Genomic DNA, 6,631 nt, shown 5'->3' with positions numbered 1-6,631 from the left:
CAGTTTTGTGAACAGGTTTTTCTCTCAACATGCACAATATCTGTAAGTAGATCTACAGTGACACTATTGATAACATTAAAAAGTAGTGGCCAGCCATGTTGATTATTTCTAAGTTTCCCCCATTATAAACACTCCTAAAGTCATACCTGTCATTTTAGCATACATTTTCTAAAGGTAGAACTAGAGGGTTAAAGTAAATGTTGCTCTCCAAATCAGTACCATTTCACATTCCCATTCTGCAGTCTATGAGAGAACCTGTTTTCCCCACAGCACTGCAATAATGAATTTTCCCTTGCCTTCGTCAGTTTGCTCAACTGACATTGTTTTTATTATCTTTTAAGTGGGTGAAGGTTAACATCCCACATCAGCCATTTTTATTTTTTTGAGATGGAGTCTTACTTTGTCACCCTCGCTAGAGGGCCCTGGCATCACAGGTCACAACAACCTCAAAGTCTTGGGCTCAAGTGATTCTCTTGCCTCAGCCTCTGAAGTAGCTAGGAAAACAGGTGCCTGCCACAACTCCCCCCCCCCTTTTTTTTTTTTTTAGAGACAGGGTCTCGCTCTTGCTCAGGCTGGCCTCGAACCTGAGAGCTCACCTGCCTTGGCCTCCCAAGTGTTGGGATTACAGGTGTGAGCCACCACACTTGGCCATTTTATTTTTGTTAATTGCCTGTATGTGTCTTTTTTTTTTTTTTTTTTTTTGTAGAGACAGAGTCTCACTGTACCGCCCTCGGGTAGAGTGCCGTGGCCTCACACAGCTCACAGCAACCTCTAACTCTTGGGCTTACGTGATTCTCTTGCCTCAGCCTCCCGAGCAGCTGGGACTACAGGCGCCCGCCACAACGCCTGGCTATTTTTTGGTTGCAGTTTGGCCGGGGCTGGGTTTGAACCCGCCACCCTCGGCATATGGGGCCGGCGCCCTACTCACGGAGCCACAGGTGCCGCCCGCCTGTATGTGTCTTGATAAGTTTTCCATTGTGATCCTTTTTTTTTTTTTTTTTTTGAGAAAAGAGTCTCAATTTGTCACCCTTGTTGGCGTGCCATGGCATCATAGCTCTAGTAGCCTCAAACTCTTGGGCTCAAGCAATTCTCTTGCCTCAACCTCCCAAGTAGCTGGGACTATGGACGCCTGCCATGACGCCCAGCTGCTTTTTTTAGAGATGGGGTCTTGCTCTTGCTCAAGCTGGTTTCCAACCTGTAAGCTCAAGGTAGTCCACCTGCCTTGGCTCCCAGAGTGCTAGGATTACAGGCATGAACCACTGGGCCTGGACTTTATTAGGATCTTTTTGTTGATAACATGTAAGAGGTCTTTGTTTATTAGTGACAGACATGTTAGGTGGCAGATAATATATTTTCCAAGTTATCTTTTTTCGTGAAATGAGGACTTGTTTTGTTGCCCAGACTGAGCACAAGGGGTTCTCCTACTTCAGCCTCCTGAGTAGCTGGGACTAAAGGCATATGGCATTGTGTGCCTCTTAACTGTGGGTGTCTTGACAAAAGTTTTATATTTATTTTTTTAAGCATGAAACAATATGTATTGAGAAAGATAGGTTTATAAAACAAGAAGATACAAGTTTACAGAGCAAGAAATGTTTGCCATAGACAACAAATGGGCCTCCATTGTTGTAACAAAGAAAAGGCCAAAGTTTTATAGTTTTATGCAGTTGTAGCTATCAGTGTTTTATCATTTCTGGCTGTCTTATTAAAAACATTCCTTGGGCCTGGCTCAGTGGCTCATACCTATAAAATCCCAGCACTCTCAGGGCGGTGCCTGTGGCTCAAGGAGTAGGTCACCAGCCCCGTATACCAGAAGTAGCAAGTTCAAACCTGGCCCTGGCCAAAAACTGCAGAAAAAAAAAATCCCAGCACTCTGGGAGGCTGAGGCAGGTGTGTTGCTTGACCTCACAAGTTTGAGACCAGCCTGAGTGAGGCCCCATCACTAAGAAAAAAATAGTGGGGCATTGTAGTGGCCATCTATAGTCCCAGCTACTTGGAAGGCTGAGGCAAGAGGATGGCTTATGCCCAAGAGTTTGAGGTTGCTGTGAGCTTTTATGCCACAGAGCAAGAAAAAGAAAAGTATTCCTTGGCTGGGCATGGTGTCTCATGCCTATAACCCTAGCACTCTAGGAGGTCAAGGCAGGGGGATTACTTGAGCTCAGGAGTTAGATACCAGCCTGAACAAGAATGAGACCCATTTCTACTAAAAATAGAAAAATCTGGTGGCACCTGTGGCTCAGTGAATAGGGCACTGGCCCCATATACAGAGAGTGGCAGGTTCAAACCTGACCCGGCCAAACTGCAACAAAAAAATAGCTGGACACTGTGGCAGCTACCTGTAGTCCCAGCTACTCAGGAGGCTGAGGCAAAAGAATCGCCTAAGCCCAAGAGCTGGAGGTTGCTGTGAGCTGTGATGCTACAGCACTCCACCAAGGGCGACAAAATGAAACTGTCTCTAAAAAAAAAAAAAAATAGGGAAATTAGCTGGGCATGTGGTGGGCACTTATAGTCCCAGCTACTTGGGAGGCTGAGGCAGTAGGATTGTCTGAACCCAGGAGTTTGAAGTTGCTGTGAGCTAGGCAGAGGCCACCACAGTCTAGCCTGGGGCAACAGAGTGAGATTGTCTCAGAAAAAAGTTTTCCTTAACTGCAAGGTTATAAAAATACTCATATTTTCTTCTAGAAATCTTTAGATTATATTTCAATCTTTAATTCAATTGGGATATAGTGTGAGGTCAAGTGGGGAGCTAGCATTATCTTTGTTCTATGTGACTAATAATTTCACACGTTTATTAAATATTCTGATTTTTGAAATATTGTCAGTGCTTTAGTTGTGTGACCAGAGACACGAACGAACAGCAGCTTTGCTGTGGGTGTAAACTCGCTCCTGTAATTATTAAGTCAAGAAACAGACTATACACCGTGGGGTGGCATATAGCAAAAATCTTTATTCTAGGTTTTGGTTTTATACCTTTCCAGTCACGTACACCCTTAAATCTATTATCTATTAGTTTCATCATCATCTTATCTTCTTTTTTACATATCTGAAATTTAACTTGAAAGGAAATATTTTGTTATCATATCAATGCAATCACCTGTGTAGTAAATCTCTTCTTCTAAACATTGACTAATTTCCAAGTAGGTCACAAAGACGAAAGTAGCCATAGGGGAATTGAATATCTTCAAGCATTCACTCAGTTTACTCAGTATGAAGTAATAACTGTGTCCTTCCCTCAGGGCAGAGCACCTATAGACCTCTGACAATATGTTGTTAACATATGTCAACCCTCTGGCCGTATCTCTGAGGAAGGGCGGCATGCCCTTGGATCTCAAGCTTCTCAAGAGAAAAGGCCTAAGGAATTTACAACTCAAAAAAAGCCTAACCCTGCGAGTAACCCAGGGGGGTCCAGGTCTCTTAAGCCTCTGGAAGAAAAGCAAGTCATTTTAAACTCACACTGAATTTACTTTGTGTGCTTGATGTAGGATATGTTTATTTCTAAATATTATCCTACACTTTAATTGGGGACACTTTTTTCCCTAGGTAACTTTAAAATAGTTGTTTCTTTCCATTGGAATTGCATGGAATTGACAACATTGAAAGGTGTCATTGTGTTTGCTCTAAAAACATCATACTGCTTGTAATTACTAACCATAGTATAATTATCAAAACCAGGATATTAATGTTGGTACAGTATTACTCAACTGTAGACCTAATTCAAACTTTACCGATTTTTTCCACTGATGTCCTTTTTTGATTTCTGGATACAATCCAGGATCCAACATTGCATTATTTATTTTATTTTTTTTGTTCAGGTTTAAAACTGCCACCCCTGGTGCACAGGACCAGCACTCTAACCACTGAGCAATGGGCACCCCCATCATTGCATTTAATTGTCATGCCTCCTTAAGTCTCTACCCAGTCTGTCACAGTCCCTCAATTCCTTACCTTTATACCTTGATACTTTTAGCAGGCATGAGCCACTGATGGGTACTAAAATCAGAAGGTTTGTGAAGAAACAGGATATTTGCATAGCCTCAAAATACCTCTTCAAAGATACCTAATTACCAAAGGGATAACATACCTTTACCAAGCACCAAGGTTAACATTACCAATAGTAAGACGCTGACATGTACCCCCTAACATGATGCACTGGGAAGGAGACAACATCTACGGTATAATTTGCCAAAAAGCAAACTAATCATGAAACTTCAATATGGTCATGAAAACATCAAACAAACCAAAATTGATGGACATTGAACAAAATTTCCTAGGCAGGTGTGGTGGTTCATGCTTGTGAAATCCTAGCATTCTGGGAAGCTGAGCCCAGCGGATTGCTTTGAGCTCAGGGGTTTGACACCAGCCTAAACAACAGTGAGATCTGGTCTCTACTAAAAATGGGGTTTGGAGGGGGGTACTAGCCCAGCTTCAGGGCTGGTGCCTGTAGTCCCAGCTGCTCCGGAGGCTGAGGCAAGAGGATTCTCTTGAGCTCAAAAGTTTGAGGTTTCTGTGAGCTATTATGGCACAGCACACTACCCCAAGCAACAGAGTGAGACTCTGTCTCAAAAAATTAAAAAGAAAAAAATTCCCATTTCTTGGAATGTATGATTCCAGAGGCTACAAAGTTCAAGATTGAGGGGCCAGCATCTGGGAAGGCCTTCTTGCTGTATCATTCCCTTGCCTTCCCATCATGGTGGAAGGGCAAGGGGATGGGAATAAGAGAGAAAGAGAGAGATACTGGAATATTTTTATAAGGGACATTTTTTTAGGGCACTTTTTTTTTTTTTATTGTTGGGGATTCATTGAGGGTACAATAAGCCAGGTTACACTGATTGCATTTGTTAGGTAAAGTCCCTCTTGCAATCATGTCTTGCTTCTTAGGGCACTTTTTAAAAATATTAATGCCATTACTACCTCTAAAAAATTAATAGTAAATTCTTAATATTAAAAATTCAAGTATTTCTGGCTGGGCATCGGGCCTGTAGTCCCAGCTACTCAGGAGACTGAGGCAAGAGAATTGCCTAAGCCCAGGAGTTGGAGGTTGCGGTGAGCTGTGACGCCGCAGCACTCTACCGAGGGCGACAAAGTGAGACTCTGTCTCAAAAAAAAAAAAAAATTCAAGTGTTTCCAATTCTCTTATATTTTATTGAACACTGTATTATTCAAATCAGGATTTAAACAAGCTCTACACATTGCATATGGGCCAAGTCTCTTAATTTGTAGGGTCTCTTTATTTTTCTTGCCTTGTAATTTATTTTTAAAGAAACTAGGCCATTTGTTCTATAGATTTCGCCAATTTTTAATTTTGCTGCTTGCATCTCCTTCTTTATTTAACAAGCTCCAGGGCTGGACACAGTGGCTCACACTGTAATCCTAACACTCTGGGATACTGAGGCAGGTGGATCGTTACTTGAGCTCAAGAGTTCCAGACCAGCCTGAGCAAGAGTGAATCCCCATCTCTACCTAAAATAGAAAAACTTTCTGGGCATGGTAGCATGCCTATAGTCCCAGCTACTTGATAGGCTGAGGCCCTACTTCTTGAAATTTTTTGTTTGTTTGTTTGTTTTTTGAGACAGTCTCAAGTTGTCACCCTAGGTAGAGTAGCACAGCATCACAGCTCACAGAAACCTCCAACTCTTGGACTTAAGCGATTCTCTTGCCTCAGCCTCCCAAGTAGCTGGGACTACAGGCACTCACCACAATACCTGGCTAATTTTGTTGTTGTTGCAGTTGTCATTGTTTTAGCTGGCCCGGGCTAGGTTCAAACCCACCAGCCTCGGTGTATGTGGCCAACACCCTACCCACTGAGCTAGGGCCGCTGCCCTACTTCTTGAATTTTTAAGCTTTTTCTAATACTATGTTTTCAGCTGTTTTAATTCAGTTTTTCAGGAAGATGTCATACACACCATCTTCAAATAATTTTCCTATTTCATTCTTAATCATACATCTGATTTTGTTTTTTCGTCAGATGCATTGTTGGCTCTTTCAAATCAATATTAATAAAAATGATATAACATCCTAGTTTTGTTCGTGAATTTATCATTAAATTGGTGCCCTGATGTTGGTGATCCTATTAGTATGACATTTTTACTAACATGAACATAATTGGTAGACATTAGCTGGGCTCTAAGAGGAACGTTAACTCCTTTTAACTGTAACATCCCTTCTACTTTTCTATCTTCTCTAATTATCTTCATGAGGCAGATCTTAGATTATTGTATTATGGTGATCTATACTCCACATGGACTTTATAACATCTCAAAGGAATCTAGGAATGCTCAACCTTCAAAATATTGGTATGAGATGAAGGTAGGAGGATTGCTTGAGGCTAGGAGCTTGAGACCAGCCTGAGCAACATAGTGAGACCCCATCTCTAAAAAAAACAAAACTGGGCAGCACCTGTGGCCCAGTGGGTAGGGTGCTGGCCCCATATACCAAGGGTAGCAGGTTCAAACCCGGTCCCGGCCAAACTGCAACCAAAAAATAGCCGGGCATTGTGGCAGGCTCCTGTGGTCCCAGCTCCTCGGGAGGCTAAGGCAGGAGAATTGCCTAAGCCCAGGAGTTGGAGGTTGCTGTGAGCTGTGATGTCACAGCACTCTACTGAGGGTGGTAAAGTAAAACTGTCTCTAAAAAAGAA

This window comes from Nycticebus coucang, chromosome 3 (genome assembly GCF_027406575.1).
Source record: "Nycticebus coucang isolate mNycCou1 chromosome 3, mNycCou1.pri, whole genome shotgun sequence".
Classification (NCBI taxonomy): Eukaryota; Metazoa; Chordata; class Mammalia; order Primates; family Lorisidae; genus Nycticebus; species Nycticebus coucang.
The sequence above is the reverse complement of the archived record's forward strand: the minus strand, read 5'-3'. Positions refer to the sequence as shown.